The following is a 23013-nucleotide window of genomic DNA, read 5'->3' on the forward strand; positions in this document are numbered from 1 at the left end:
TGGAGAAGTTAGTGGGTTATTTTTCACCCATTAGCTCTGAAACAAAAAAGATCTTTTATCAGATAAAATAAAGTGAGTCAAACTCAGTGCCATGATAGATCTCTTGATTAGCCAGCAGGGAGAGCTGTTTCTTTTGTAAGAATCACCTGCTGGTCAAGATGTGGACTTACTTATAAATTCCTCTTCTTTAAAATTAGGAATTTATGTGTGAGATAAATCCAAACAAATACTACATATTGGAATAAAGTTATGAACGCCTCAAGGCTCCACTGTAAAAAGCCACTCTTTGTTGCCCAGTAAAAGGCTTTCAGTACAACTGTATCTATGCTATTTACCAAGTAGGAAGTGAGCAGAGGATTTCAATGTTAATAACTGCTCTTGCCTCGGTTATGCCCCCTTCACCCATTGCTGGCATTTATTAAGGCTCAGATTTTTCAGCCATTGTTCATATTAAGCAGGACCATCAAATTCCCCAGGTTATGTGTGCATTGAAGTCTCTTTCAGTCTAGTGGCATCTAGTCTAGGGCCCATGAGCTTTCCAAGTACTCACATTTTATGTCTTTATTTGCTGGCTATGTCCTGACTACATTTTAAATTAGGGACAGTCTTTTCTATCTCTTGATATTCCAGGATAAGAGGAATTGAACAATATATAAGCCATAGGGATTAATGCTTCCAGAACAAATTTCTGGCACAGGCAATATTTTACATTTTGGAGGTGAGGGACTGCCAAATATCAGATATTATGAATCAAATTTTCACCTCTCATTGAAATTAAATCAAAAGGGGGAATATGTCTGAATGTGTCTTCTCCCAAGTAACAAATGACAGGATGAGATGAGATGGCCTCAAGTGGCACCAGGGAAAGTTGTGTTCAGCTATTAGGAAAAGCTTTTTCACTAGTAGGATTGCCAAGCATTGAGAGAGGCTGCTCAGGGAAGTGGTGGAGTTGACATTCCTGGAGGTATTTGAAAGATGTGTAGAGGTGGCATTTGTGGATATGGTTTACTGGTGGACTTGATAGTGTTGGGTTAGCAGTTGGACTCAATGACCTTAGAGATTTTCCAACCTAAATGTTTCTATGATTCTGTTTAATCATTCTATGTTAATAGCCCTCCCCTCCTGTTTTTCTTTTCTGTGATGCAGAATTTCATTAAATTAATTCAAGAATTAAAAAAAAAGGTAATATCCTAAATAGCAATTAATTTCTGAGTTCTGTTTTTTAACATTTTACAAGGTAGATTTCTTGGTTCCAAGTAAAGATTCAAATATTTAAACAATTACATTTTATAAAAATATTTTATATTTTCTTTATGACAGTTTTGTACAGGATTTTGTTTTTAAGCATTAATTGTTTGGGTTTTGAGTAGTTTTTTATGATACACTTTCATCTCAGATGATCAGCATTATAATTATCACCTAAAATTTAGCCACAGTAGTGGTACCAATACAGAACATTACATTCTGAATGCTCATTTTAAATTATAACCATTTTTTGACAGCTGTGCTACTAAGCATTATCTAAGCAAAGTAAATGTATAGGGTATTCAAGTGTGTGTGTTGACATTTTTAAGCCCAGTCACTCAGAAATGAAGCTTTTTCTCAAGCATGAACTGAACTGGTTTGCTGTGTATTCCATACAGCATCTCTGTGCTCAGTTATGTAATGCAGTCCGGTTTCCTATAAAAGTGCCATATAAAGGGCTACTTCCTACTGCTCTCAGGTGTTATGGCAATTGAGGGCTCACTTTTTGTTATGGCAGTGAAACCTCCATAGCATAGAAACTTCCAAAGAGAATAAATTAAAGGAAATAACACTTTTCATGAGTCATACAATGATCATGTTCTTTTGCTAGCTGAGACCAAGCTCTTGATTCTTCTGAATACACTGGGGTACATTGTGCCTTTCTGGTTAAAAAAATATTATGACCTCAAATGTATGTAGCATAAACACTGAGAGCTTTCTGACTATGTAGGTGAAGCTGCTGATATACCAAAGCAGGTAATTTTATTGACTGTTTTGCTATCTTTGACAGGTGCCCATAAATATGTGCTACTTATTACTTATAGTTCAGCTTATTGGCTAGGAATCAAAATTTGCAGGACCAAATCCCACACTTTGATAGATTTCCTCATTTAAGGCTACTCAGGTGGCTGAGAGAAAAATACAAACCTTCTAGGACAAAGATCTGGGAAAGGGTAATTCTTTTCCAGCTGTGCCTCCCAAGAACTGACTCATAATGCTGGCTTTTAGGAAGCAGTGAGTATGTGCTGCCAAGTGTGTTTTGGTGGCACATGACTGTTTTTTAAAGTTGCTGCATGCTGTGACCCTTGGAGGCTTTTAAACTAATCCATGTTTAGCTATCATAGCATCTCTCCATCTCTGGAGACTCATCTTTGACCTTCTGTTTTCAGAGGACGAAAACTGGTTTGAATTCTTTATTTGTCAGCTGAAATCAGGGAATTGGTAGAGTGCTATAAAATTGGAAACTTGGAATTTATCTTCCATTTACAAAGAGGAACATTTCTCTTTTTGTTCACCAGGGAAGAGAACATTTGCCGCTGACTGGAGGAAGAGGCCAGATCTACTCAAAGATGTTGAGAGGCACTAATGCATGGAGTGTCCAGTTTATGGAACAGGATGAAGGATGGGAAACAAGACAATTGTGCCAAGAGAAATTATTTCAATCACTCTATGTGCCCTGAAGTGTTCTGCATAAACGTAAAGGTGGGATGGGAGAAAGAGGGTTTCTGCTTTTTAAACTGCATTGTAAATGCAACAGGGAGAGTGATTTATGGACTTGGTGCTTGTGATCTGTAGCACCTAAAGCCAAACACTGAAGTCTTCCGTGTTTCACACATTCATACTCACTTCATACAAGAGTTCACTTGTGAAGGACGGAATAACAACACTTGCTAAACTTCAGGGACATATAGTAATAAACCCTCAATTTTTCTTGCTTCCCAAACCATCGATGTATGCATCCATTCTGCTCAGTGGAAACGGTTTTTGCAGGTTGAGTTATCCTTTGTACTGTGCATCACTGTTACTTTCCTCTGGAGGTTTCTCACGGTAGAAAATTCTGTATATTTGTCTCTTTGTATCATTACAGTTGTGAAATACATGCCTTGATTTGTGAGCTTTGAGTCAGATCTTCTGCTCCTTTATATTACCTTTCATGCCTTTCATCTTTACTGACTTCAGTAGTGCACAAACTCAGAGGCTTTACTTAAATGGGCAAATTCTGCTTGTGTTTGTGTTGTGATGAAGGCCTGGGTATTCCTTTGGGTGAAGATGAGTGTCACTGAAGTCAAGATGTGGTCCATCATTATCTCTGATGTAACAGTATGAAGGAAACAATCGTAACTACTTAGTTTTTTGACTGTTGGTGTGAAATCAGTGTTGCTTGGTCTGTTGTGCCACTATGCATCTCTAGGTGCAGACCTGAGGTAGGATGAACCAGGAGGGATGGTGAGCACCTTTGCTGGAGCTGACAGCTGTCAGAAGAAATGTTTCTTGGAAACAAATGATTGTCTCAACTTGCTGGTGACCTTCACTTACTCTTTGTAAAACACAGCTTGACTGATGCATAATTGTATCCTGAGAAATTTGTTTGCTCAAATTTTAAAGGAATTTTTAAAAAATTCTGTTACTTTTTGGTACAGTAAAGGCAACAAAACATTGTTTAAATGGAGTATCTCAATAATGCAAAAAATGAATCAATTTCTTACAGCAGTGCCTGTCTCTCTAATGGAAACCCTCAGAATGGATGGGCTTCTGTTTCTTGCTGCAAGTGTTAGGTAGCTTGTAGAGGAGCTATTGCTTTATCAGAAATCATGCCTAAGCCTGTTATTCCAAGGAGACAATATTTTTAATAAAGAAGTGATTTCTTATTTTTAAGTTTTGGCAAATAAACACATTAAAAAAAAAAAGAGGGTTCATGCAGAGACATGCCTATAATTCTGAGTAGGAAGCTATGATGTTAGTTTACTTCATTTTGTTTTACAGAAGGGGACAGAATTAGGCATGAGCACCAAATCTATACAAAGTCATTTATTAAGCTTTGCTGGTGTCACTGTGATGTCCTTGAAAGTAGACAGCTTCATTTCTTACATACTGTGATGTGGAGGAGAGACTGCTGTTCTACACCTCAAACATCAAGAAAGGCGATGTGCAAACAGCTGGGACTAGCTTTTAGTAAAAATTCAGGAATGTACTAATGCAGGAATAGAGCATCTACAAATTATTTTGACATTGTCACATGGAGGTAGACTTCCCTGTACTGATTGTGCTGCAAGATTTTACTGTCTTTTCATCATCTTACTGAAGATTTCAGGACATTTAAAGGTGCATGGTCAATAGATGGCAGCAAGTCATTTAGCCTGGCTCTTACCTCTTCTGGGCAATCCTCTGTGCACAATCAATGCTCACCTTCTTCTTTTAAGAAAACACCTCCTTCTTCTTTGCAATTCTAAAGGCTGCAATGAGATGTATAAGCCAATGGCAGTTAATCATAGATTTCATCAAAGAAATATCCCGTTGCAGATGTCTGATGTGTCTGTTTTTTCAAACCCCCTAACACTGTAGTTTAACCTCCATGTTTCTTCAGTCTAACAATTATAAACCCCTTAAAATGGGATCCAGAGTGATAAGAACTAGTGATTTCCTGTGGACATGCTTTATCAAGGCACAGCAGAGGAGGTGGTGCTAGAGGGGAACCTCTACACCTTACATAGTTACCCCCATGAGGACCTTACATGTTGTCATGGCAGTGAGTAAAACTGGCAGGAAGAGAAAGTTGATGACAGGAATTTACTGAATGAAGAAAAAAGTTATTATTCTTCAAAGGACAGGAGCTGAAAATAATGTTGCTCACAGAAATTTTCCTTCCAGGAACTGCCATTAAAACTCATTATATCTCCCAAGCTGACCGCAGTTCCCAAAAGGAGTTTTCATCTGTTAGTTTAGTTTAGAAGCTTTGACACCAGGCTTCCTCCAGTCATATTGCTACCTCTGACACTAATCTTTTGTGCAGCTTTGAAAATGGATGAGAAAATCTTTTGATGAGATCTATAGGAATCTAGAAAGCAAACTGGTGTATGACCCACTACACAGCCTTTGTCCTCTGTAATCTTTACTGTTCCCTGATATTCCAATATAACTGTCTTAGAGCAAGAAATTCCTGTGAAGGAAGATGAGGGAGAGGCATGCTGGTTTTACTATTAATCTCTTGCAAAACTAATTGTGATTGCAGTAGAAAATAATTATTTCCTCAGTGATATTGCAAAATCAAGCAACTGGAAAATCATTGCCAAACTTTTAAATATTCTAGAACTACCTTTTTTTTCTGAGTGGTTGGTGGTGTTTTGCTTTGAGTTGATACATGCCTGATAATTATGCTGACAATACTGACATCTTTGAATGTTCTCACAGAAAGTTAAGATTCATTTGAAAAAGGATAGGTAATACCACATTGTAAAATAAAAGATGTGATGATAAAACCTAGAGTTTCACTGTTTAGTTATTAAAAGTGCATTTAAGAGAAGTCTGAGAAGTATGTTTTATATCTTCATTTTATTTTATGTATGTATCTTACTTTACAGCTGTTCTAAGGATTTGATCCTTGAAAGATTTATAAAGACAAGCTAGATAAAGAACATTTGAAAACAGAATCAATAATTCTTACATAACTAGAGTAGCAGCATTATTCTGGAGATCTTAAGGCATATATTCAAATGTTAATTAATATACGACCCTTATGAGGAGAATAATTATTAATATATTCACATTATCAGCAAGTGAACTAGTCAGAGAGCATATTCTAACGTTGCTGGGAATGCAGTAATAACTCCTGCTTGACCAACTTGTTGAAGTTCTGGTTTGGTAGGTGAGGGGAAGGCAGTGGATGTTGCTGACCTTAATTTCAGTAAGATCTCCCATAAAATCTTCACAGACAAGCTGAGATGAAGTATGGGTTGGATGAGCAGACAGTGAGGAGGATGATAAACTGGCTGAGTGGATGGGCCCAGAGGGTGATGATCAGTGGCAGGAAATTGGAGGCCAGTAACAATCGGTGTAATCCAGGGGTCAATACTGGGTCCAGTTCTGTTTAAGATCTTTGTTAATGATGGTAAAGATTGTGCCCTCAGCAAGTTTGAAGATGACACAAAGCTGAGGGGAGTGGTTGGTAGGTGCTGCCATCCAGAGAGGCCTCATCAGGCTGGAGAAATGGGATGACAGGAGCCTCATGAAATTCAACAAGGAGAAATGCAATCCTGCACCTGGGGAAGAGCAATCCAAGGCACCAGTATATGCTGAGGGCTGCTCTATCGGGGTAGACCTTCAGGTAGCTACTATGCTACAAACATCAGATTAATTGCTCTTTTTATCAGCATTTAGGGAGGATGTGAATTTGGGGGCAGCCTTAAACAGTTTGCAGCTCATCAGGAATCCTGGAAAGAGGGAATTATGGAAGGAGAGTGGTCCATAATAAATATGAGGAACCTTCCTTTTGCCTCTGACAGTCCTTCTGACTTTTTCAAATGCTGAGTCTGTGCTTAATCAAGCACCAGTTCTGTGAAAACTCACAGGCATGAAACACATGAATCAGCTTATAGTATACACTGGCAAGGATGCCCTTGAATTTTGGTAGGGTCGGAGCCCAATTTAAGAGTAATCCTACTGACCACTGGATGTCACTGCGACACTGCAGGAATGAAAATTAAGGCAAGGATTTTCAAAAATATCCAAAGAATTTAAGACCACGAATCCTTATGACCATCATTTCAACTTTGGGAATTTCCCTAAAATTAGCTGTTAACCTACATGGCACTGGTGAATAGTGAGCTGTAATTCTGAGAGTTAGACACTCTAATCTATCAAAAAAGTGTATGAATTAGTATCACTAAAAAGTGTGTGTCTCTCAGAAAGGAGATTCCCAAAACCGATTCTAGTTGCACTGTTTTCTGTCATTGATACAGTGAAGATTTTGATGATAAATGAAATTAAGTTATATTGTTCAAATTAAAAAAAAGGCAGGACTGATAGAGATTTCAATAACTTGGTTAATCTACTCCACTTTAGAGTTGGAAGCAGATAATGTCAATGCTAGTTTAATTTACTGTCCTCATCTGCAGTTATTTTATAACCTCATCAGAAAAGAAACTTGATTTCTTTACTGTTATTTCAGATCATGATCTCCAAACTTTCGATTCTTGTTCTTCCCCTTTTCAAAGATGCAAAGAAAGCAAATAAAGAGTTGTAAGAACATATACTGCCATATAAAAGAGCCTCATATATACATAAAATAGCTATATTATGTAATAATAGTAAAAAAATTGAATTCTACTGAGTAAGGAAAAGAGCAATCTGAGACATTGGACTACTTAACCAATGGCAGAAAATGGAAAACTAAACAATGAAGATACACATTGAACAGATTGTTTGAATTTGAGATGATTCTTTTACCTTTAGGTTATTAGAAGGAAACCTTACTCGGAGAATCGTAGAAAAGGTGGCTGATAGTAATAGAGTACTTACTGTGGCATGACCTATGGGACTTAAATTATGAGTGATTCATAAATATGAAGCTCAACTTTGGTCTTTAGTTAAGATTGTGGTGCTGGTGGGTGTCAGGTCTGTGCACACCCAGCACACACAATCCATGAATTCCTCTTGTGCTGCAGGAACATCCCAGCCAGCCTCTGCATATGTCAGGGCTGGCTTGAGGCAGTGGCCAGCTTGAAACCAGAAAACCTTCACACCTGAGTATTTGACTGTTACAGGTGCACAAACAGGTAAAACGATTTTAGACAGTTGCTGACATTGCCTAAGGCAGCTCCTGCTGCATATAGTCCAATTTTTATCCCTAAAGTTGAAAATTCCTGTATTTTCAATGAAGACGATTTTTGCTTGTTTTATGTTGACTCGGGTATTTGGTTTCTCCCTTGATTATTCCACTGCAATATAGATAGCAGAAGTAATTTTCTAACCTTAGAAACAATGGCAGCTTTTTAAGACTAAGTAATGTCTTTCATATTCTCTCTTAATTACTTTTTATTCACCTTCAGACAACTGTGAATACTGCCATGGCTTAATTATCATATGGCCACCAAGATTCTGAAGTTTCTCTCTAATTTCTCCTTGGTAAAATTAGAGTAATTTATGCAAGTATAAATTGATGTACCTCCACTAGAGTTTTTGGCCTGTGGTTAGTATGTTGCTGTGTGTTTTAAAATGTTTTAAGAGTTGCAGCCACAACAGAATCTCCTAGATTAGCTAATCTAAAGGATAATTGCTTGACATGATGCTTATTAGCAGAGTTTCACAGATGGTCAAGGCTGAGTTTTATTAATTGCTCAAGTTAAGCCAGAGTTTGTTCATAATTAATGATACTGTAGTAAAAATTTTTCTCAGCTCAGAAGTTGAATAAACATGACCCTCTAGAAGCAAAACCAAAACTGAGATGGTGAATATTTATTGCTGGATTACTGGACATAAATTCAATACTAAATGGGTAAATTGCTTAATGAAAACTAGACCCTTGTGGGTCACATGCCACAAACAGCCTGAGCAGGAAAATAGATTAAAGGTTAAAGTAAGGGTTCAGTAAGAGAGCCTAGAGATGTGGTTGGGAATGGGTTGGAAATGGACATCCAAAGGAAGGTCAGGGGACCCAAGGGATTTGTGCTCAGAGAACATTTGTGTTGTGGGTCAGAGGTGGGGTCTTAGACCAGACCTAAGATGGGAAGTAGGATTCAGGTTTGGATTTGGACTGAATGGAAGGGAGAGCCTGGAAGTGTGGTTAAAGTGGTGCTTAAAATAGCAGAAAAAAGTGTGTTTCATCTGAATGAAAGAGATTAAAGGAAGATAAAGAGGTCACAGGACCTTTTATTCAAATGGAGGGATGGGCAGTATTTGAACAAGAAGGCAAGAGGGATGTTGGACAGAAACTATTTTAGAAAAGGTTCTATTAAATGTCAGTGCTGCTAAAACACATAACCAAATGATACTGTGTTTTGACTGTTTTTATACTGTGAAAATGATAGAGGACTTTCCTCATGAAAATAATAAGAAAAATTATTATGGTGAGTTTGTAGAAAAGAAGAAATATATACACTTTCTTTTATGGGACAGTAGAAGTAGTAAATGTGCTATAGGCAATACTTTTCCATTATATGTATTTGGTCTTTCATATTTGTTCTAACTTCCTATATTCTGATCAGCTTTTAAGGGGCTGCCAGTTCAACAGAAAATATAAATTTTGTTACTATAAATTATGCTGCACCTGAAAGCACAAATTTCTCATACAGACGTTTTTCAGATTGAATGCCATATATCTAAAGAAAGGCTGGGAGGGAAGGATTGAAAGGATATTTGAAAAGCTTTTAGAATCATTACCTCAGCACAGGGTTCCCTTCTTTTGTGGAAGAGAATAAAACCATTTTGCCAGAAGAGATTTCCCCTTAAATCAGCACCTGAAAATTTTCAAGCTGACACTTCTCAGCCTTTAAAAAACATTGTTTAGAGACAGTTACAATTATCTCTCAAACAAGCATTGCAGTTCTCAGCTATCCCAATAAGCCAGGGTGTGAAAGTGTGCAATGGAATTCCCCTAAAGCCTTGGAAGATTTACTGTAACACAGTCAAATAGCAGCATTTCCTTTGCAGGTTTGGTAGGAGCAGCAGACGCAACTATTCTTTGCATGTGCAAGGGCTTTTCTTAAGCTTTTTGTCTTTTTCCAGTCTTGGCTTGGCTAAGATAGAGTAGCAGTTATCACATGTTTTGATGGCCAGTTTGGCAGCTTCCTTACAGACCAATGGGGCAACTTAGCATAAGAGTCCTTGGAGGGATATAGAGGCAACGAGTCCTCGGGTGGTCCTTGGGGCTGTAGTCTGGCACTGAGTAGAGCAGGAGCTGTTTCATTATACTGTGCACTACAGGGACTCAGGTACCTGTTTCCCTGTGTAAGGAATGAGTGAATGGATTAATTAATCATTAATTTCATGCCTCTCAAGCGTGAAGTTGTCTGACACACAAAGCCAAGGAATTGACTCTGCTCCCCTTTACACCTTGTTTAACCTAATGAAACAGCAATGCTTTTTTTCTTTCAATGTAGAAGAGAGCTCAGAATGGGCCTTAATAACTTTCAGATCACCTTAAAGGGAAAGCAACCGAGAATCTATTCAGAAGACATTACGGAGAAACAAGAAAGCTCCGTGTTCTGCTTCAGATCCTGAAGCATGCTGATCTCCAAAACTGCCACCATGATGTGATTTCAGTACTTATTTGCTCAAGTAAGGTGTTCATTCTATCAGCCAAAGGAAATTTGTCGTTTGGTTGCCACAATCAAGTTGGAAACAGCATTCTTGTTTGGAATATACAAAAGGGTGGTGACTGATGATTCAGAACCGCATTATGACTTATGTTTGGGAAGTCTGCAGGTGGCCTTAACCACAATTTTGTACTTGCTGTTTTTGGGTTCTGGTCACATGTGATTATTTCTGAGGTTCTGCCCAGCATGCAAGGGTCAGTTGGTGGCTGGTACAGCCTGCAAAAGCAGGTGGGTGAGGGCTGGTGGTGACATACCATGTGGGGTGTAGTCTTGTCTCTCCTGATCATGGGCTCCTGTCTGCTGCTCTGGTCTGTTGGATGTGTGGCCTGAGCATGTTTCAGCCAGGAAGAATTCATAAACCAACTGCTGCCTAGGCAACACACTTATGCAAAGGAGGGACAGGGGCCAATACTGGGTTTATCACAGATTCATAGAATCATAGAATGATTAGGGTTGGAAGAGATCTTAAAGTTCATCTATTCCAACCTCCCCATTGTGGGCAGAGATGCCACTCACTAGATCAGATTGCTCAGGGCCCCATCCAGCCTGACCTTGAACACTTCCAGGGATGAGGCATCCACAGTCTCTCAGGGCAACCTGTGCCAGTGTCTCACCATTCTCTGAGTAAAGAATTTCTTCTTAACGTCTAAACTAAACCTGTCCTTTTTCAGTTTAAAACCAGTGCCCACTGCCCTGTCACTATCTGACCATTAAAAAAAAAAATCCTCTCCCTCCTTTTCATAAGCAACCCTTAGGTACTGGAAGGTTGCAGGTCTCCCTGAAGCCTTCTCTTTTCCAGGCTGAACAACTCCATCCCTCTCAGCCTGTCTTTGGATGGACAGATTTTCCATCCCTCTGATGATCTTCATTACCCTTCTCTGGACCCATTCCAGCAGGTTTGGGTGATGTGTAGCTAGATTCAATCTTTCAAAAACAAAGAACAAAAAAGTCTTGTGTCAGGTTTTCTCACTGCTTCAGTGGAAGAGAGTATGGTGATGTACTTTAGAGCATGATCGAGTCACCCCTTGGTGAAGCCTGTACCTGGCTAGTACTACTTTGTTCCAGGCACCTTTCCAGTGTCCCTCCTGAAAATGGGAAGGATGTTCATGAAAGGGGTGCAGAGGATGCAAGGGCTCCCCTTGTGCTCTGGCCATGCTCTAGTCTGATTGCAGTCCTTTAGAGATTTATGGGGATTTAGGCAGGTTTCATGTCCTTTGCTCTCAGTGTCTCAGATGAAAATGTGATTTCATATTCACAGCTTCCTATGTTTTCATTTCCTCATCAAATATTTGTTTGTTTGTTTGTTTGTTTGTTCATTTAGTCCCCTCCCTTGAAAATCTGCTTGTGTTTTGTATATTTATTCTTCCTGGCAGGTGTTTAAGAGACTGGTTGAGTAAATGACAAGACAACTGAGTTTTTGTCAGACTGTCACAATCCTCAGGACATGCAAGGTCAGGTCTTTGCTGTAGAAGAGGCTGACTTAACAAGGTACTAATTTACTTCAAGGAAAGAGATTACTGATCACAGTAGATTTCTACAGCAGATGAATATGTAATTAAGAATGAATAATTTATTAAAAGTATTCAACCTTACTATCTGCTCACAGTAAGTCCGTGAGTATTTCAGAACGTTCTTATGTTTGTCATTAGATAGCTTCTGCTATCTCCTTGTCTTAGATTTATTTTTCTGACCTGTTTCCAGAACTAAAATTCTGCCATATCGCTCCAAAAGTGGACAGGTGTGCAAACTATTCTTTTGCATGTATAGACTAAAAATAAGATTTATAAAGCCCTTCGAAACATAATTTTAATTTTTTTCCATAGTTGCTTAACATTAGCCCATGAAAATGGAAAGCAATACAAGTGACAGATAATAAACAGAGCATTTGTATTATGCTTTCTGGCCAGGATTTCTGAAAAATTGTATTTTATGTATGTGTGGTTTTCTTTTTTTAACTTTTAAATCAGACATTTAAAAATTGGTGTAGGAATATCCAATGAGAACTGTCAAACTTTCTGCTCTGGTTTAACATGCGGACAGTTAAATCCCACACAGCTGCTTGCTCACTTGTTTCCCCAGTGGAATGGGGGAGAGAATTGGGGGGAAAAAATTCTGGAGTGAGGAAAAGGAAGTTTAATAGCACAGAAATGGAAAGAAAAAGACTACTATTACTCCTCCTTCTACTGATAAAATATTTACATTACAAAAACAAGTGATGCACAATGAAATTGCTCACCACCCACTCAGTGGTCCCCATCCATTTCCCGAGCAGCCACCCTCAGCCACCTTTCACCCTAATCTATACACCAGGCGTGACGTGTTATGGTGTGGAATATCCTTTTGTCCAGGTGGGGTCAGCTGTCCTGGCTGTGTCCCCTCCCAGCTCCTTGTGCCCTGCAGCCTCCTCGCTGGCAGGGTGGGGTTAGAAGCTGAAAAGCCCTTGACTCAGTGTAAACACTGCCCAGTAACAACCAAAATATCAGTGTATTAACAGCATTGCTCTCATCCTAAATCCCAAACACAGCACTGGACCAGCTACTAGGAAGAAAAGTAATTCTATCCCAGCCGAAACCAGGACACTTTCTGATTTGTAAAACTCATGACATCTATTTAAATGCATGCATTTGGACATATCTGCCTAATGGCAGATTCCTCTTTTCAAACTAACATGAAAATATTGTTTAATCAGCCCTCAAAATGATCATGCTAGATAAGATGGTTCCACTCTACAGTTTTCTTTTGGCACTGGCTTGACCAAAAATATCTCGTTGGACTGCATTAGGACCTCTTCTGTAATTTCTTCACTGAGAATAAATTTTATTTTTGGAAAGAAGGACTTTCAGAAAGCACTTTTGTCAGTGGTAAGGTGTGTTTTTGGGAAGGAGAGATGAGCTACTATAAGACAAACTACTGGACAATTTTTCTCATTTTGATGTGTCTTACTTAGAAAGTCTAGGATCCTTTAAAATATGGAAGAAAACTAGCATTTTTTTCTTTGTGAGCTTCTTCTTTCTATCGTATCTCCCCCATGATGTCATTATTCTTGCACACTTTCTATCAAGGATTCATCTGCCCTACTCTACTCTCACATAATTCTTCTAAGTGCATGGGCACCATTCCTCTACTTCCTAAGGAAACAACAAGTCTCCTTCAGCAGTAACCTCCATTTTTCATTGCTAATTTCTGCTTGCTGAATCTGTCCTTATCCAGATCTCAAACCCCTTGAGCTCTAGCTCAGACCATCCCAAACACTTGCTGCTCAGAGGTGTCATTGCCCTCCATGCCCCAGATGTGGCTGTCCTTTCATCCCACTGTGTGGCAGTTTCTCGTCACAACTCCCCTTTGATAATGTCTGGTTTTTCATAATCTGCAGATGCACAGCACATGTAAAATCCCCCACTGATGTGGATTCTAGCTTTAAAGCTTAGGAATACAATCAAAAGCTCTGAAAATTTCTCTTCTTTCCTCTTACCCATTGTCACTGGGTTCAGGAAACCATGCCTGCTGTATCCTGCTGTATCCTGGGAGATGTCAAGCCCCCTACTGAGTGATTGCTCCCTTTTGTTGAAGCTGATCTGCTACCAGGACTCTGGAGAAATGGGGGCTGAAAACATTGTGTGTGTGTGTCAGTACCACTGTATCGTGCCTTGTGGGGGTAATCCAGCCGAGGCTGCATTCCTGGTATGGTGTCTCTTTCCTTTGCCACCTGTAGTCTGCTAATTTGCTACAAGGCAGGGTTCCCTGTCACCACATCTGTAGTGGGGGCCTCTGGGTCTGTAGAGAGGATTGAAATGGAGGCACCATGTGGTGATACTGCATGCTGCTCTGCCTCAGCCATAGCATGTAACAAATTGACCTAATTGGAAAGTTGCAAACTTTTTTTCCAGCAGAACCCTCTCTCCTAATTTTCCATGCGAGGGAAAGGGTTTCCATTCCCTAACCAGCAGTAGGGAAGCTACTCCTTTGACTTTTCCATTTCAAATATGTAGCTTCTGGGCTGAAAACTGGCTGTGAATCGGTACTTGATGGGAGAATCGCAAAGAGAACCTTCTGATTCTGTCCTCTGCCCATTGAATCCTGACACAGCAGGAGAGACTTGTTGGGTGCTGTGTGCTGAGATTGGAGCCACATCTCTGTGTTTCTCCAGGCTTCTTTCCACTTTTATTTATTTATTTATTTATCTATTTATTTATTTAATTTAACTTTATTATGTATTGATGTTTGAGTATTAATGTTACTTACGGTACAACATGTTTATAGCAAATTGAGGAAAACTGTTGCCAGGGGTGGGGTGGCACAATGTTTTGATGACTAATACATGCTTATGTGTGTGAGAGAGTGTATATGTGAGAAAGGGATGAAACACAGCACAGTTTAAATGCTGTCACGTTTTACAGCTAGGACACCATTTTTTCTCCTACAAAAACTGATAAAATACCAGTTCCATTTAGGCATAGGATTTATAGTTACTTTAACATATGCCCTGAAAAACTGTATGTCTACAGGGGATAGTAGTTCATGGAGAAAACAAGTTGGTGCTGAGAAGTTCAATTACTCTCCTGAAATATCAATAATGTAGCTGGAAGAAAGAAAAAACAACAGGCCACTTCCTATATTGGATGTATTCTCAAAACGTCTATAAAGGCTTGCTGCCAGCAGCAAGCAAGTAATAACTATAAATGTTGCTCAGTAGGAAGACTTAGTGATGGAGCCCCTCTGCTTGAAATTTTACCGAAGCCCTGCCAACACAGTGTAACTTTCATGTTTTTGCATTTTTATTTTTATTATCGTTTCTATTATTCTTGGCAGGTGCATGTGTTGGCAGGTGTACTTAGGGTCTCCCTCCTGGCAAGGCTCTCTATCTTTTCAAGTCACTCAGTGTAAGCCTGCAGTTTCTTGACTCTGAGATCTGCTGAAATACATTTTAAACACACTGTTCTAGATGGTCACTGTAGCACTTTCTAAAGTCCCACTCTGTTCTCCTACGGAAAGCTTAAGCAGCAGAGTGAGCAATGTAATTTTATTCCTTAAAGGGTTACCAAAGTCTTCCTGCAATTCCTTTAATTTGACAGCTATGGTTGAATTAATAATAGCGATAGCAAGAGCAACAATGATGTCTATGAGGACCATGATGATGATGATGATGTGAAACAACCCCAACATGTTCTAGGCTGTTTGAGGCAAAGTGTTATGTGTTTTTTTTCCTCTTCTTGAGGTACTGGCACCTGTGCCTTGTCTCAGCAGCAGAAGATCTTATGTACATGAAGAAAATAGAGAACATTGTGTGATAGCACAGTCACATGTGGGAGCTGACAGAGCTTTGCCATTGCACAGGACAGCCCTTTATCAAAAGAGCTCCTGAGGAGTCTTCTGAGCTTACTTCTCATGGAGAGACATTGCTGACCTGAGCTGCTGAAATAAATAGACTGACATCAGATTCAGGTGAATGAATTGATGTTTTTCTTTTCTAAGGAGTTTGAAATGAACAATAGAATCTTTCCCCCCCCTTCTTTTTTTTTAAATTTTTATAACCATTCTCAGCTGAAGGTTTTAAAATGTTTTTATAGTTATCTTACATATTTCAAAATAACATTATTGGCCTAATACCTCAAATTATGCATGATGGATGAGTCACATGTAGAGTGTGCTCCCACATTTCTTCGTTTGAATTCATATACATACTTACCTAATTTGGCAGCAGTGGCATGGCTACATGTTAAATGAAATGATCCTGCTAAGATTAACCCTCAGAGACAGCCCTACAGTGCAACAACGACTAAGATTTGTGTCCTACGTTTTCCCAATTTTTTCATTGCAGGGATCATTACTTAAGCTCAGAAGAAAAACATGTGAAGGTGGATTAGTGTAAATTTGGTTCAGACAGTGAAATGAGGTGCTCCTATTAAATACATTTATTCAGTAAGAGCAGTTCAGTTACTTTGGGGATGAGCACTTTCGAGGAGAGAGGAAAGAGCTTTAGAGTGGGCTTACACTAGTACATAATTTTGGAGACGCAGAGTGTTTCTGAAGCAAATGTCCCAATTTCTGCCTTGCTGTGCTGCAGTTTGCTCCTGGGAGTATTCCAGGACACAGATTCCTGATTTCCACTGTCATAGGGATGGTCTCTGCATGCTCAGGTGTGCTCAGTCCGTACAACTATGACGTTTGTCCAGATGAACCCTCCTACAAACACCTGTACTGTGGCAATCAGGCCCCAGGTAACACCAGTTTGCTACCCTCACACTACAAGGTGAAGCAGACAGAGCTTCAGTGGTGTGCAGCCAGTGTGACCGTTCATTTGGGTGATGGGACACAAGACAAATATACTGGAGCACTGGCTCTGGCATTTAGTTGCAGTCAGTAAATCATGGTGATACCTGTTACTATACTTTATAGTTGTTGTCAAACATCTACAAGGTGGAGATGCTTCCTGCCCAGAGATCTTGGTTTTTTGTGTGGCATCTCTGTGTGATGGTGGTTATGTTAATACACCTAAATAATCCCTGAGGGGAAAAAAAAGAAAAAAAGAAAAAAAAAAAGTCTAATTTTCAGTCTGGAAAGTAATGTATTGAAAGTCATTCATTCAAAGGTAGATTTAGCTCCTGTGGCAGCTGTGGCTGGGAAGGTGCTGCAGGCCCTGCATTTTGGTCTTCTGCACCTTAAGGATGTATTTCTTGCTCCCCAGATGGTTTAAGTAAGTGGCACGCTTTCTGGGAAAGGAGAAGGTGCAGCTGTTTCAGCTGTGTTTTTTTATTATGAATCCTTATTGCATTTTTATGTCATAATAAATACACACACACACACAAACAAAGGCCTCTTTGAGTGTATTACAGTAGGAACCAGAAAAAGATCTTTAAAAGTTGTAATCATTCCCCAAAAATAGGAAGGGAAAAACAGCAGTTTCCAGCAATGTCTGATATGTTATCTTTAAAGACTAAGGAACTTGATGGGGTTCCTTACATTTTCTATGAATAAGAGGAATATATATTCAGTAATCAGTGACCTTATTATTTTTTTAATCTCTGGGAATACCTGGTTTCCTGGTTAGGTATTTGAAACATGTTACCTGATATGTTTGCTAAAAAGTGTAAGCAGTCACACTTTGGCAAAAAGAAACTTCAAAATCAGAAAATGCACTTGAGACATACATTTATGCAAGAAAAATTACACTTTGGACAATGGTCTGGTTTGGTTATGTAGAGGGTTGCTTTAAGGAATCACACAGGTTATCAGCTGAAATAACTTGCTTTACACACGTTTTTCTTTCATTAAAAGGTCAAATAAAATTGTGCTGGATGCCTAGTGGTACTTTAAATGGCTAGTTACTCAAAATGGCCTTTTGGGGATGATATTTGAGAGAGTATCAAATGAAAGTTCTGTTGTATTTTTCCCATACTCATTTTTAGGGTAAAAAAAGCCATGACCAAAACTCAGATGCTGTTTTTTGAATGGTGCAGTCATGCTGAGCTCTTCCTGTTTTTTGCAGTCTTTCTAGAAGACGGATACAGCTTCTCAGTAAAAATGCAGAGATGTGAGGCTGTGTCCCTATGTGTGATGTCTCACTATTACAAACAACCCTATCATATAACAGCTTTCAGAAATGGTTGAAGCTCTTTTTTATGAAAAAAATAGGATAGTTGTCATTTTCTATCCCACTGGAGGGCTTTGATCTGTGCTTTGACACTCATATTTTCCTGGGTATTCAGGTTAAATTAATTCCTTATTAATTTTCTAATCATTTATTAATCACTGCGAGAACCATCCTAGAGGCTGTACTCCCTTGCAATATATGCCCAAGAGTTATTTGGATAGAGGCATATTCTCACTCAGCCTTCATTTTGCCTGACTAGACAAGACAGATTCTTGTAACTCCTTAATTGAGTAACCTCTTTCTTGCTCACATAAGATTAAGAGCTTCACCAGACCTATTTTCTCACCTGCCAGTGGCTGAAGGTGGATGGAGTGCTTTAGATGAGGTATTCTTTATACTCTCTACAATGTCATTAGAGTCTTGAGAATTTACTGATACTGATACATCATAGAACTGTCTTCAACTTTGTCCTGAAAGATAAACTGCTTTAGTGTCTTGCAGGCTCTTGGTCAGGAGATTAACAAACTTGGGTTCTTCTTTTCAGATATTTTGAATTAATGTAAACTGAATAAAATAGCTGCTTAGTTAAAGCATATTTCAAGCTATTGTTCTATTCATGCATGACACTTATTAAAATGTGCTGGATTTGAAATTTCCTGAATGTTTTCTTTTCACTCGTCTTTTCAGCCTGTTCCAGTGGGTGGCACAAGAAGCACAAAAACCAGGTGAGTTTCCACCCCAGCATGTCACACAGGATTTTTATTTAGCTGTTGTAGTTCTTAGTTAAAAATAATAAAGGAGATGCAAGAGGGTAAGGAAGTGCCTTCTTCAGTCTGAGTGTTTGGCATCGAACACTGTGAATGTTTAATTCTTCAATATTGTTTTGTATTCATCAGTGTCTACAAACACGGGCTCAAGGGGGTCAGTCTGAGAGCTTCCCTTCCTGAGAGCGCTGTGGCTGAGAGCTAATGTGCTGGGCATTGTGTGGGAGCTGCAGATCTTAACCTAAGTTGTACCCACTGAGTGCCTTCGTGTTCCAAGTGCTGTGGCTGTGGGCTCTGCATTGCTGCATGTTCAGAACTGTGCATGTATGAGCAGTATTTGGCTCTTTCAGTGACACTGAAATGATCTTTATTATACTCAGTTCCAATTTCACAGCTGGGATTGAAAAAAGAAAGTGACAGATCTGAAATAAATACTACAGCTAAGATATTGCCCTGGAGAACATCCTAGTGTGATGTTTTGTGGGAGAGCGACTGGGGTGTTATAGGAAAACCTATAATGGTTATCCAGGTGCTCCATCCATGACACATCTGTATGGTTGCTATCTCAATGAAAGTTGAAAGGAACAACTTACATTTCCTTTGCAGAAGTACAGGCAAAATCAAACCTTGCTGTGACAAAAGGATGGATTTTGCGGAGCAAAATCACTGGGGATTTGAAGACATTGTACACGGTTGGGATCATCAGTTGGCATTTCAGGTCAGTGCTAAGAGAGGTTGGAAATACCAAGACAGATTTCAGAAGGCCTTTAGGAATCAGCTGTGTCTGAGAGGGCTGTGGGTGGGAAAACTCTCTGTAGAACTCTTGCCAACCAATGGACTCCGATCCTCCTCTAAAGCAGGACGGCTGTGGATGCAGAAAAAATGCAAAGGAGAAGTTGTCTCTATGGATCACATACCTGATGAGATGTCCAACAACCTGCTGGGCCATTGAAAGCCTGCTTTGTCTACTGTTAGAGGTGAGCCTGGATGCATGAAAGAGTCAGAGGAGGAAAAAGTGACAAAAAACCACTAGAGTTATTGGTTAGAAAGTCTACTAACAAATTTTCCAGTGTAACATTTTTCCATATTACCAAAGATAGCACTTCTATCTATGAATAGATAGAATATGAATTTTTTCAATCAGAAATTGTCATTTTGGTCATGGCAGCTTCTAGTAGAAGCCTATTGGATTTTGACAAGTGGTGCTTGGAAATGCCCAAGTCCCTGGGCCACTGGTGCTTAGTGCCCTAGTGAAGCTGAGTATTGGGAACTCTTTTGGACCCTGGGGATTCTCTGGTCTTCTGTGTTTCACTGAGGAGACTTCTGGGAGCCTGAAGATGCATAGTTTCTGAGGTCTGAAATGCTGGTTTGAGGGGGATATGTGTGTGTATATATGTAAGACCCAGGTGGGCTGGCCAGAGGCCTGAATGATTCACACCTGAAGTGCCCTGGCTCTAGACTGAGGGGGGCAGGTCTTGCAGGCTCTTGAGAACCTGACATTAAGGTACAGCAGTGTGTGGCTCTAGTGGTGCTTGCTCTTCACACTATGCAAGGCTGCAACGCTGACTGATACAGGTTTCTCATGGATTTGGGAGACCAATGAATTCCTGAAATTGGGAAGAAAACAAAAGAAGAAAACGGTGAAGAGGGAAAAAACAATGGTGAAGAAATAAAAGTCAAAAGCTTCTAGAAATAAAGAAAGGATGTAAGACTAGATAAGATTAAACCACTGGCCTTTTCTGTGTCAAGGTCTTAACTTTGACAAGTTAGGACAAGTGAAAAGTAGTGAGGAGGTAGTTTTATTTCTGGCGGTCACTTATTTTGAAGAACAGGGCAATTAATACTGTCCAGCTAAATGATGGAGAAGAATTATTCATCTGCATTATGGGAATATAAATAAAACATTACTTAGCATGAAAAAATTAATACAGAAAAATAAGAACAGAGGAAAAATGGAGGAATTTAGACTTTGAATCTGCAATCTTATAGAGGTCACAAGCATGCAATTCTTGTAGACTGAAGCACTGATAAGAGATCAGAATCTGACTGGGAGCTGAGCCAAGGAAAAGCCAGAGAAAGACTCAGAGTTCCATTCTGCAATGCAATGACAGTTTGCCAGCAGAGCAAGCCAGCTCTCCTGCAGGAGTTTTGTGAGCTGTGCTCTGATGCCCAGGCTGGTACAGCATCCTCAAGCAGCTCTAGGCCCCAGCAGAAGCAGAGGGCAGGTGCAGTTCAAGGTGGGTGTCCATTAGAAATAGCAGTGGTGTCTCATCATCGCAGGTCCTGGTTACTCTGGCAAGAGATGGGTAATTATGGGGACCTCCCTGCTCTCTGTTGGGCAGTGCAACAGCCAGGATACACCCACGCTCTGTTCCCTGGGTCTTGGGGACATTCGCTGGTCAGGGGAAGATTTTAGCTGGAGGAAGGTGGTGTGGTTTTACTCACTTCTCTCTGTCTCTCTGGCTGTGTCCAAATCTCTCCTACTTGCTCCCAGGCCCACTCTTTCTCTTGACCTTAATTCTCCAGGGAGAGGCTGAATTTTCCCTGAGAGTGGGGAAATCCCCCCCCTTTTTTTTTGTCCTGGTTCATCTTTCCCAAGGTAGTCCGCATGCTAAGCTTCAAATTCTTTACTGCTCTTTTCTCCTGGTGGGAGCAGGGTGTCAGGAGAGGAGAGGGGTGATGCTGATGGTGGGGAGACACAGCTGGTGTAAAGGGAGAGGTGCCTTTTCTGTCCCCTGCATCCCCATGGACTCTTGACAGCAGCTCTTTTTGGTTTGGACACAGCTTCCTCTGTTTTTCTCTTCCTGGGGAAGAACTGCCTTGGTGGAAGGCAAGGGGTTTGAGCCCTGATCCCTCTGAGGGTCTGGGTGTGTCCAGGAGACACTAAGAAGCTGACAGGAGAGACCAAAAAGATGGTAGAAGAGCCCAGATGGAGGACATGGCCAGGGCTGATTCAACATTTGGTCCTGCCCACAACACCATTTTACTTTTGAGTTGCCTTTCCCCAGGAAAAAGTCCCAAAAGCAGAAAACCATGGTCTCTCTGGGAGACCCCAGAAGGAGGGGGCTGAGTGTTCAGGGGATGCAAGTGTGCAGGAAGATGAGCATGTTTTCCCTGTTTTCCTTTCGTTCAGTCCCTGGGATGACATGTCCTTGTGCGGTCCCGCACGCAGAGCCGTGCGCTCCATGCCACCGCCGTGTTACTGCTGCTTTGATGGCTGCGCTTCACAGAGGCAGAAGGCAAGCAGAGGTGAAGTTGCTTTAGGCTGTGCTTTTCCTCTCTCAGCTTTGGATTCTGACTCTGAGCCACTCAGTTACTTTTATTCCCACTGCAGCGGGGGAGATTTGCAGCGATAAAAGTCCTCTGGATGGCCCAGAGAAGAGAAGAGGTGTCTCTTGGCGGTTTGTAAAAGCTGGCTGAGCAAAGCAGGTCACATACCTCTGCAGTGTCCTCAAGGAATGAGGTGTGCTCCTTCACTTGCTGATCAGTAAATGACCCAGTTTGTGGTGGTTTTTAGTATCACCTTGCAACTTTTTTTTACACAAGCAGATGGAAGGAATCAGCATCTGGGTGGTTCACAAGAAAAGGCAGGATGACCCAAAGCAAGACTGACATTTTTTTGCATTTTTAAATAGATGTAGAGGTTAATTCTCTCATAAAATTTTTTGCTTTGTCACTCAGCATGTGCTCCTGCTGTGCTGAGGATCAGAAGAAAACCATGACACTGCAGCTTTTTCTTATTTTTCATGAACACTAGCCACTTTGAGGTCTTTCACATATATTTTTGCAGATGCAATTTGTCTATTAAACAAGACCAGAAGCACACTAAAATAAAATTTGCAACAATCCTGCAGAAAGAACAAGAGAATTAGGTTCAACATATCCTGCTTGGTAGATACTGTATTCATGATAACCAGACAGGGACCTCAGAAGGTTACCCAGTCAGCATCTTAAGTTTAGGGTACCTCATTAAAAGACATAACCTTCATGAGTTCAGTAAAATGTACCTTATCTGTGGATCTTTTCCCCAAAGCTTCTCTTCTGAAGCCTTCCATAACTCCTTTATTGCATGCACTATCTGTTTCTGAGTATTATGCTGCCAGAGAGCATTGGCTCAGTAGGAAACTTGCATGTATGGGTCAAAACAAGGCTGGTGGGAAATTTATTTTAGGGCAGAATTGTCTGAAATTGACTACAGGTGAGCTGTCGCTAGGCGTTAGTGTAGCTGAGGTACTGTGCTCTTCTGAACAGCCAGGAGAGGTTTATCTGGGCTTCACATGTGGGCTGTGACAAACATGACCAGCCTTGCCCAAGGTGAGAGTCA

General features: G+C 40.2%; 1 long non-coding RNA gene across 1 annotated transcript; it reads right to left on the reverse strand.

Annotated features, from left to right (window-relative positions):
• Positions 1 to 21664: 21664 nt before the first annotated feature.
• Positions 21665 to 22803, reverse strand: LOC136286103 (uncharacterized). The gene is made up of 2 exons (XR_010719758.1): positions 22697 to 22803; positions 21665 to 22537 (listed from the first exon to the last, which is right to left on the reverse strand). It is a non-coding gene; the product is annotated as an uncharacterized lncRNA (long non-coding RNA).
• Positions 22804 to 23013: the final 210 nt, after the last annotated feature.

This window comes from Chamaea fasciata, unplaced genomic scaffold (genome assembly GCF_029207755.1).
Source record: "Chamaea fasciata isolate MVZ Bird 193981 ecotype frontalis unplaced genomic scaffold, bChaFas1.0.hap1 SCAF_2, whole genome shotgun sequence".
In the NCBI taxonomy this organism is placed as follows: Eukaryota; Metazoa; Chordata; class Aves; order Passeriformes; family Sylviidae; genus Chamaea; species Chamaea fasciata.